The 11,167-nt window shown below is 38.3% G+C and overlaps 1 long non-coding RNA gene across 1 annotated transcript; it reads left to right on the top strand.

Annotated features, from left to right (window-relative positions):
- The first annotated feature begins 2,677 nt into the window (after nt 1-2,677).
- LOC146547753 (uncharacterized) lies at nt 2,678-6,245 on the top strand. The gene is made up of 4 exons (XR_014890838.1): nt 2,678-3,205; nt 3,555-3,705; nt 4,072-4,157; nt 4,759-6,245. It is a non-coding gene; the product is annotated as an uncharacterized LOC146547753 (long non-coding RNA).
- Nucleotides 6,246-11,167: the final 4,922 nt, after the last annotated feature.

Below are 11,167 nucleotides of genomic sequence, written 5' to 3'. Positions count from 1 at the left end.
TTGCTTGCTAGCATGTTTTAAGCAAGACTTGCAGTAATTGCCTTGATTAACAATATAGTTGTTCAAACAACAAGATTTAATTGTTTTCCTAAACTTTTTAACTTGTGTAGAATGAATTAAAACAAATTTCACTCTACATACTTAAATAAATCACTTCAAATCAATGTAAGTATACTATGTTGATCCAACGTAATCTGATTACATTAAACCACCAAATGCTAAATGCCCCTCAGTTAATTAAATTGTGTGCAAAAAGGGTGCCATGATTAAATTGTGTTCATCCAACAACAGATTTTTTTGAGTGTAGAACCAGCTCCTAGTGTAGGTTTAGGAGCCACTCTATGTATTTCTAAGAATGTACTTAAAACTTTCTTTTCATATCTTGACCTTTAACCATCCCCAGTCATGTTGCCAAGGGCACTGGGCACCTCGCCGCTACTCTCCTCTTTCACTCTCTGTGCACTTATATATCACCATTACGTGACATAAGCCTGTATCTCCTCTCTCCCTGTTCCTTTCTGCAGGTAACTCTGGTTGCGGAGCTGCTTTTTCCTGATATGTTATTACCAGTCGCCGGCTATCTGTCTACGTCTCTCCTATGTTGTTTGTAGTTTCTGCTTTTCTCTCTACGCTTTTCCCTCATGTCCCAACTGGTTGCCACAGACCAGTTGGTGCCCCTCCCTGAGCCTGATCCAGCTTTTCCCGTTAAAAGGATGTTATACTCCTCACCTTGCCAAGATCATGTTCACAGATAGAGAACCGCAAAGATGTAAATCAGAGCTAAATAAAAAAGCCTAGCAAATCCTTTTAATATCTCAACCTGAATCTCTACTTGCCGTCATGGCAATGGATGACAAGCCCTCTGCAGCTTCTTTTTTCCATCTGACTCAATAAAGAGAAGTTTGACTGTTTGTCCTTTTGAACTCTAATAACAACCACTCTGTCACTGCCAAGGCTGCCGGTGTTGCCACTGGTATTTTGAAAGTGTAAGTTCTCAGGAACTGATTTATTTTTTGGTAATCAAGTTGTTCTCAGCTTCAAATTGTATTATTAGCAATAAAAAATACAGAGATAAAAACAAAATCCCCCTTACACAGGGGTTGATAGGCAGGCAGCGGACACTACATTGACTTTTGACAGTTTAACGTTTTCCTGTGTGTACTAATTGTCGTATGCATCATATACCTTTTTGAAACCACTTCCGCTATGAGAAAGCACTTGGTGACAGTGGGAAGGAAAAAACTCCCTTTTAACTCATTCACTGCCATTGATGTCTATAGCCGTCAATTGCAGTGAATGGGTCAATGGGTTTAACTCATTCACTGCCAATGGCTGGCAGTGAATGAGTTAAGAGAAAGAAACCTCCAGCAAACCAAGCTTAGCTGCCACGACTGGTTGGGGAGAGAGGAGGGAGATAGGACAAAGGACACACTGTGGAAGAGAGCCAAATATTAATAATGTGCTGTTGTGGATACCAGTGTTAAATAAAAACATTAGAAAGCTTTCTTTTTTTTTTATTTCAGTGACCTTAATCGTCCTTTTAGCTGTGGTTGCAAATAGACTTCCAGTCCTATAGAAGTCTATGAGAAAATGTCTTTCTGTTTTGACCTCTGTAAACACTTTCCTGCTGAGTTCAGGGCTCAATCACTCACGTTTAAACATACTGAATAAAAGAAATAAGTTATTTTTGTAATTCTTGGTTATACCATGTTTCAAAATGATATTAAAAGTAGTGCTGTCAACATTAATCTCGTTAAAATGACTTAACGAGCGAATCTCTGTTAATGAGTTACCGCGGATTGCTCCGTGCGTCGGGCTGCACGTCGTCCACCTAGCTCATTAACGCGTTGACGCCGTCCAATTAAAGGCATACTCACTGGCTAAAACGTTGTAAGTCATAAGTTATTAGCCAGTGAGCATGCAGTTTCCCAATCAGACCTGCCCTTCCTCATCACATCTGAGTTTTTGGATCCAAGATCTAAAGTGCTCATCTCCAGGTTTCAAAATGGGACTTTACAAACTAGCTAGCAATGTCCATTTTTATATTGTCTATGAATTAAATGTGTTTTTGTGGCGCAGAATAGAGAGGGAAGGGAGCTAAAACAGCTTGTTTCAGACAGTTTCACACAGTTGATGAACTGAGGGGCTGGACCAAGGCCCAGTGCAGATAAAACAGGGATTATTTTGAACTGTGAATCATGCATATTTACTTTAGTAGAGTCCAAGAATTTAAAATATAACATTTTCCCTTTTGCAGAAGGGCTGAAGTGTATCCCTGTTGACATTAGGCTAGAGGCACTGTACACCCAACATCATCAGATCAACAGAGGCAACAAACACGTAATTACCCTCACATTTACACCGATGGCCAATTTATAATTATTATTTAACCTGTGAGAGCAAGCAGAGTGCCAAGAGACAACCTATACACACTGAAAAAAAGGGACTGGCCATCTCTTGGATTTATGTAAGCATCTTGCATGTATTTAACACAATTGCCTCATGTTTTAAAGTTAAATGTAACTATATAGTGTAAAAACTACATGATATGCAGAAAGGGTGTATTAAATTGTTCATATCATGTTCAGGTGAAGTAAGTTAATAAGATAGCAACGTTAAATCTCGTGAAACCACGCGTGATTTCATCTCGCGGGCTTTGGATCCTGGTTTAAAAAATGCATCCATCTCAGTCAAGTCGAGCAGCCAACTCTATGTTTTTGGTATGTCTTGATTTTTTGAATTAATTTTTACCATATTTCAGCCAAATGTAGTTAAACGTCTAGAGTGTCGCCATGTAACATGCTAAAAAAGAGCCGTTAGCTTATTTGCTGTTTTATCTGTTGTCAAAGAATTGGCGCTTTTTCATTTGAATTTGTCTTTGGCACAAGAGCCGTAATATCACATTAAACCTAATTACGAGGCACTCATAACATAATTTGGTTTTCTGTGTGAATAGATTTGCCAACTGACTCTTCAGTTACATTGTGTATTTACTGCACCGTGGTGTTAGTGAGATTTTGGACATTGAACAGCTTTAGCTAATATCATCAGCGGCATTATGCTAGCTTACATCCCTACCCCTCCTGCCCTCACCTGCTGTCCTTTTCTTTTTGTTTTTGTTTTTTTTTGCTGCATATTGAGAGACGACCTCTATTCTGCATTTCACCAGGAGTCAGCTGATGGATTGTGGGTTCAAGGTGTTATGGTAAGAAAGTATATTCTATTTTCGTTTCTGTAACTTAATTATAATAGGTTTTTTATAATTATTAGGTGCATGCATACTCACCCTATTAATACAACTGAGAGATCCAAAATCTGCCATAGGTTTATCTTATACCTGTATGTATTGCCAGAAAGGTGATTACTGGACTCGCATTAATGCACACTTGAACTGAAATGAGGTTGTAACTTGTGGGTTGCAAATCAGAAACAAACATCTTTGGATTTTTTTAATCCCATAAGATCTGGAAACACAGTTTTTATTCAACAAAACATTACTGATTAACCAAGCACAGTGCCTGCTGTTATTTCAAAATAATTTTATGTCATTTCAGATGAAATGCAGCATTCCAGTGCATCCCAACCATGCATACAGTCAAGGTTTCTGACGGAGCTGAGTTTCTCTCTGGCAGTCTGCTGAAAGTGTTTGCAAAGTGATCGGGGGAACAGGGCACAAAGCTAATGGATGTAGCTGCCATTATGACAGTAAGAACTTTAAAATTCTTTAACTACAAAGTGTATATGTATTGCATTAGGTCAGTAAAAGATTTTTATGCTACATCCATTGAAACCGTCAACTATTACCTGTGAGTACTGATTCCACTAAAAGGATGCCATAATTTTCGTCATGCATTTACTGGCCCACTGAGAAAAATTTATCTTTTTTAAAAAATAAATGTTCTGGAAACGATATATCCATAAAGTTGATGTCAAACAGGAACTTTTGATATTGTAGATGCTGGTGTTGCATGTTGACTGGTTTAAAAAGTCAAGAGTTTTTGTCTGGGATCATTTTCTTCTGTGCTACTGAAAAGTTCACAAATCTCTGTTTTCTTTGTTATAATACTTTAGGATGACATTAATGCTCGGAGTCCCTCATCAAAGTGCTCCGCATCTGTGTGAAAGACAATTGCAACATCTTGGTGCAGGAGTTCATGGTGAGTGTTTTATGAGTAGATTGTGGCTTTGCAACATTTAAAAATGCATTTAGTTATCCACTTGATCCTCATTGGACTGGTTAGGACCAGTAGTCCTCTTTAATAATTTGAAGTTCACATGAGGCCTGGTAGTGAACTCGGCCGCCGGCCCTTGAGGCCCCACCCCCACCCCTGTATTAGGGGTCACATCAGTGTGAAAAAACTTTAAATTTGTCATTCTAGTGAACAAAGAAAAATCCCCCCAATATTTACATTAGCTTTTGTTTGAAAAAAAAAAAAAAGACCAACTGACCAACAGCTAACCAAATTGTGGGGCTGAAAGTCTAAATTCTAACATCTTCTGAGTGACATAACCTGGATTTCTGATGGGCCGGTGTCTTTCTAACAAAAACTAATGTAAAGCATTTGAAATTATTATGTTTTTCACCCTCTCTTAGAAACTCTGTTAGACCATGAATGGCAGCATGGCAGGCCACTCTTTGGCTATAGCTATTTACTATGTTGCTTGCATTGGTTTAAATTACTCTAACATTAGAACTGGTAGATTCAAAAGAGATGAGTTTAAAAAGGAATCTTAAAGAAATGTTTTGTGTTTAACCAGGACTTGACTGAGGCCACTGCACAGATTGAGAAAACCACAATGAACATCTGTCTCCAGAGATGCGCCAGGCAATGACTTTTCTGATGTTGTTCTTCAAGATCTGGATAATGTGACCTTTGCAGTAGCCATGCTGTTTGGACCTTTTTTATTCCTTCAACATGAGTTACCCATCACAACTCTGCTACACTTTTGAGGTGATTCAAAGGGTGGTAATGGAGTTGGATGCAACTCAGCTCTCAAGAAAAGCTCACAACTAAGACAAAACTGCTCCTGCAACGAAGCTCACTGTTATGCATGTGAGGTGACCAGCTCTAGGTGAGAGGACATTTAAATCTCACACTTGTTCTGCTGCATTTTTGAAGCTCAATTCCAGGAACAGATCGCAGGGTTCATTTTTATATACTCTGCAACTGCCATGAGGACAAGCCGTTTTTTTTGTTGTTTGTTTTTCCTTTTGCTCTGTACAAGTTCTGTTTGTCTGTTTGGCAGCATTTTTAAATTTGTCTTTGTATTTTTTCTTTCTTTTACTAGTGAAGAGATGTAGCGTGAACAGTTATACAGTCTAAATATCCCATATGGGTCGTGTGAAATGGTATTTTCAATTTCATTCAGTTGAAGTAAAGAACGTTGAATATTTCTAAGTGTGCTGTTTTGAACCAAGATGTCACAGTATGATCAGTGCTGTAATTTTTGACAGTCACTGTATCAATGTTATTTTTGCGTCTCTTGAATAAAGGTTTTGACCTGCAAGTGCTAATTTCTTTAGTTATTGGGGTAAAATGGGAGGTGTTAATAGGAAGGTGTTTGCCAATTCAGTAACCTAATTTAATGTTAATGGAAACTAACATTACCTCAAATTGTTTAGTTATAATTGTTGTTTAACTGAATCTTGATGTCAGAGGCCTTAAATAGAATGTTTTGATTTGTTCTTTCCCAACATTTTTCAAAAGAAACAGTCTAATTTCTTTACTGTGATTGATTCCAGAGAACACGGAAGAACTGACATTATTTAACTGTTGATTTATATAGATTCAGTGGAGGAGTAATGTCAGTTTAATTCTTTACCTACTGTCAATGCAGTGAAATTAGACATTTTGTTTTGAAAGGTTACTGGTGGATGCCAGCAACCATCTTGGAAGAGAACAATACAATCTGTTATAAGGCCTCCATTTGAAAATTGTGTATTTGATACTAGAATATAATAGCAAAATGTAATTTGAAGATAACATGTAGTATTTAAGTGACCAAGTAGTATTGGGTAAAAGTTATTGAATCGTGTTGGGATAACGTGAGAAAATTGTGAAGGATTAAAATATTCCAAGAGCTCAAATTACTTCATCAAAACATGTTTAAGTCACATTTTATCAACACAAATTGCACAGGTTTATTGAACATGAATAAATTGTGTTAATTTAACTCAATTGTTTAAGTTGCTGCCGAAGCAAAACATCTGTGTGCAACAAATGTCCACCATTGAATTAAGTAAATCCAACAACATATTTTTTTCAGTGCAGCCTTACCAAAGTTTCAAATTGCTTTTCCAGTATTTAATAATGTTCCTCCAGTAAAGCACTCAATTTCCACCATCCAGCTGGAACTATTTATCAAAAAAGTGCAAAACTCAATTTCTAGTATAACATACATGTGTTTTGCTTTGTTTTTTTAATTTGTTTCTTTTGAACCTTTTTTGGGTACACAGATTTAAGAAGAAGAAAAAAATCCTTTGGGCTGCCATTACTACTTATACTATTCTTTCCTAAATGGTAATGGAAAACCTAATCATAAGCGTTGTCCTGATCTAAAACCCTTCCAGATTGAGATACTAGGTTGTAAAATTGAGAAAAAGAATCCCATTTTCTCTTCAGCTAATGCATCTTTTAGCAGTGCTTTGAAAATCCCCTGTGAGGGTTATTTGAATATCAATAAGCCAAGAGACTGTGTGTGTGTGTGTGTGTGTGTGTGTGTGTGTGTGTGTGTGTGTGTGTGTGTGTGTGTATGTGATCAAAAAAAGAAAAAAAAGCCTCCTGAGTCAAAAGTTTGCAGGCGAGCGTGGATGACCCAGACAGATGGCAGCTCTCAATCCCTGGACAGTGAAAACGAGACTCAAGGCAAAACTTGAGAGGGATGAAATTTGAATGAGCTTAAGAGGGTTGAGTTTCTCCATGAGCGAGGGGGGAAAAAATGGTGGTGCTTTTTGTTTGCCATTGTGATGGGATTCAGACAGATTAAAGCCTGGTATTTATGGCAGAGGTTCTTACTTTTTTAGATGTTTATTTTACAGCTCCCATCTATGCTTCGCAAGACCCCACAAGGTCAAGCTATCACAGTAAAAAAAAAAAGGGGACACCGTTAGAATCCTAACTTACTTTTCCATGAGCCTGCGCAGTGCATAGAGTAATATTTAATTCTAAGAGCTCGAGGGCAGAGGACCAGAATTGGAGTATGTGATGGCACATTGATGTACAGCCTGAACTAAAACACTATTTGGCTCGCTGTCCTGTGATGTGTCCTGAAAGAGCAACACAAAAATGAACTCAGCTATCCACATCGGCCACAAACCAGAATCCTTGGCCCCGGGAAGGTGAATGTTGATACAAACATTAAAAAAAAAGAAGAAGAAGCTGCACAGAAAATAAAATGTTAAACTGCACAAGTGAAATCCATGAATAAATGAATTCCCTTTAAGCGGTTAAAAAAAATGAACAAGAAAACATTTTGTCTGAGTTTTTGCTATAAAGTTCCCCCCTGTGTTATCCCTCTTGTCTCAAAGAGAAGCATGGTGCATTATTTACCAGCACAATAGAAAGCTGATGTAATTAATCTCAAGGCTATGAAACTAGCATGAACACCCACACGCTTAAAAGTAAAAAAGAAAGTATGGCGCAAGAAAGTCTCTCAATCCAGTCTCCGCGAATCGTGACCACACAGATTCATTATGGGCGGATTCAGACAGTGTACATCAGAGACGCCCGCTTAACTAACTGATGGCACCATCACGAGCTGACAAGAGTGGCACCGGTAAAATGTTAGGAAGTTGACAGCATGTTTAAATTTGCATAATTAGCTTCAACAGCGGCAATTAGGCCGTCAGGAATCTTTCATTAAAGCCAACAATGTCTTTGTGGATAAAATAGAAGAAGGATAAGTAAGGGTATCAAACCAGCGCTGAATAAAAATGTTAGCACAACAGAGCGGGATAAAGAGCCTAATTAACCTTTAAGGTTGATAAGGCAAACCTGTTGGCAAGCATTTGCTTATTTATACTTCCCAAGGTCACTTCTAGTTTGCTGTTAATTAAAACTAAAGTGGTTGTAGAAAAACATTCTTGCATTTCTTTTTTAAAAGGGAAGATTTGACAAAACTAACTAACACGAAGGGGAAAAAAACTACAGGAAAGCCCTTTTGTGAAACCCATTTTAACACACTTTACATAATTTTGAGTTAAATTATTTGTTATTGTTATTTTTATTCCCGTGGATTCATTTTTGTTATCGTCACAATGCTTTCTTTAAAGATATATCTTTGGGGTCGCCTTAAAAGGCAGATATGACATAAAATTTGAATATAAATTATAATGGTATAGTTACAATCCCCATGTACCAGCATCATTCGTAAATGTTGCCAATACAACAAAAGGTAGTAGGAGTTTAAGCGTACTGTCACAGATCACAAAAATGTGCCCTTATTTGACCTTGAAGGAGAGGTCAGAGGTCACATGTGACATGCTATTTTAAATCGTTATATAGCACTTTCTTTGTGTTGACAAATACGCACCACACTTGAAAGAATCATAGTTTCCAAGTTATCAGGCTTTTCACTCAATTTTCGACCAATAAATCATTAAGTTGACCTTGAAGAACTTGATGAATGCAAGCCAAATTTTTTTCTTTTTTTAATCAATCACCTGGATCACCTGTTGAGAAAGAAAAAAGAGAAAACAAGCAGAAGAAAGAAAAAAAAGGCAACATAATAAACAACATCTCGATGATCTATGGGAATGTAACAGTAAATACTAAATATTAAACATTATTGTGCAGCATGTAAGATCGACAGCGCACAGTGTGCTTTGAGGTAGGAGCCAAAAAGGGTGTAGTTTGTGTGTGTGAGCACCCGTGTGTACACCTGTGAGCGTGCTTGTTTTTAAAAGGTTCCTTCATGTAATGATCTTCTAGAGCAGTGGTTCCAAAAAAATGTTTTTGCTAGGCCCCCCCTCCTGTTTTGCAAGAAAAATGTTTGCGTCCCCCCTTTCTCGCACGCACACGCGCGCACGCAAACATAAACACATCATCCAACCACACACAGTCATATTTTGCTCCATTGCGGTTTATTTCACACCTCAAACATTTAGTTAACAATTAAGCAAATACAAGTAATCTGCAATAAATGACAGGTAGTAATAAAATAAACTACTAACTCTTTTAGGCTACGTCCGCACCTACACAGGTATTTTTGAACACGCAGCTGTTTCGTCCACACGTAAATGACTTTTCGAATCACCGAAAACGGACATTTTTTGAAACTCCTTTTTTTGCTTTTACGTGTGGACGAGGAATACAGAGTTCATCACAACATCAAAGGTATGTGCCTTTTTTCACGTTATGCTGTGCGCCACGCTATTGTTTACATGGGATGAATTGCAGAATGGCAGATAGAGACAAAATACAGGGAGTGCAGAATTATTAGGCAAGTTGTATTTTTGAGGAATATTTTATTATTGAACAACAACCATGTTCTCAATGAACCCAAAAAACTCATTAATATCAAAGCTGAATGTTTTTGGAAGTAGTTTTTAGTTTGTTTTTAGTTTTAGCTATTTTAGGGGGATATCTGTGTGTGCAGGTGACTATTACTGTGCATAATTATTAGGCAATTTAACAAAAAACAAATATATACCCATTTCAATTATTTATTTTTACCAGTGAAACCAATATAACATCTCCACATTCACAAATATACATTTCTGACATTCAAAAACAAAACAAAAACAAATCAGCGACCAATATAGCCACCTTTCTTTGCAAGGACACTCAAAAGCCTGCCATCCATGGATTCTGTCAGTGTATTGATCTGTTCACCATCAACATTGTGTGCAGCAGCAACCACAGCCTCCCAGACACTGTTCAGAGAGGTGTACTGTTTTCCCTCCTTGTAAATCTCAAATTTGATGATGGACCACAGGTTCTCAATGGGGTTCAGATCAGGTGAACAAGGTGGCCATGTCATTAGTTTTTCTTCTTTTATACCCTTTCTTGCCAGCCACGCTGTGGAGTACTTGGACGCGTGTGATGGAGCATTGTCCTGCATGAAAATCATGTTTTTCTTGAAGGATGCAGACTTCTTCCTGTACCACTGCTTGAAGAAGGTGTCTTCCAGAAACTGGCAGTAGGACTGGGAGTTGAGCTTGACTCCATCCTCAACCCGAAAAGGCCCCACAAGCTCATCTTTGATGATACCAGCCCAAACCAGTACTCCACCTCCACCTTGCTGGCGTCTGAGTCGGATTGGAGCTCTCTGCCCTTTACCAATCCAGCCACGGGCCCATCCATCTGGCCCATCAAGACTCACTCTCATTTCATCAGTCCATAAAACCAGTCTTGAGATATTTCTTGGCCCAGTCTTGACGTTTCAGCTTGTGTGTCTTGTTCAGTGGTGGTCGTCTTTCAGCCTTTCTTACCTTGGCCATGTCTCTGAGTATTGCACACCTTGTGCTTTTGGGCACTCCAGTGATGTTGCAGCTCTGAAATATGGCCAAACTGGTGGCAAGTGGCATCTTGGCAGCTGCACACTTGACTTTTCTCAGTTCATGGGCAGTTATTTTGCGCCTTGGTTTTTCCACACGCTTCTTGCGACCCTGTTGACTATTTTGAATGAAACGCTTGATTGTTCGATGATCACGCTTCAGAAGCTTTGCAATTTTGAGACTGCTGCATCCCTCTGCAAGATATCTCACTGTTTTTGACTTTTCTGAGCCTGTCAAGTCCTTCTTTTGACCCATTTTGCCAAAGGAAAGGACGTTGCCTAATAATTATGCACACCTGATATAGGGTGTTGATGTGATTAGACCACACCCCTTCTCATTACAGAGATGCACATCACCTAATATGCTTAATTGGTAGTAGGCTTTCGAGCCTATACAGCTTGGAGTAAGACAACATGCATGAAGAGGATGATGTGGACAAAATACTCATTTGCCTAATAATTCTGCACTCCCTTTACTGTTACTGTTAGTCTGACTATCTTCAGGTTTTATATGCTTACATATACACACGCAGTTACTGTCCCTCCATTTAGAAAGGCAGAGGTGTCACGGTGTGATTATTTTACTGTAGTTGTTTATTTTTTCATGTGTAATAATATTCAACATTGCTATCAATGCATTTTTCAAAAAATGCCTCTCTGTGCAAAATGG

The sequence above is a fragment of the Mchenga conophoros genome, linkage group LG23 (assembly GCF_057382185.1).
Source record: "Mchenga conophoros isolate Kocher_MC1m ecotype Shallow Benthic linkage group LG23, M_conophoros_male_GT1.1, whole genome shotgun sequence".
In the NCBI taxonomy this organism is placed as follows: domain Eukaryota; kingdom Metazoa; phylum Chordata; class Actinopteri; order Cichliformes; family Cichlidae; genus Mchenga; species Mchenga conophoros.
This window is presented reverse-complemented; position numbering and strand designations above follow the sequence as displayed.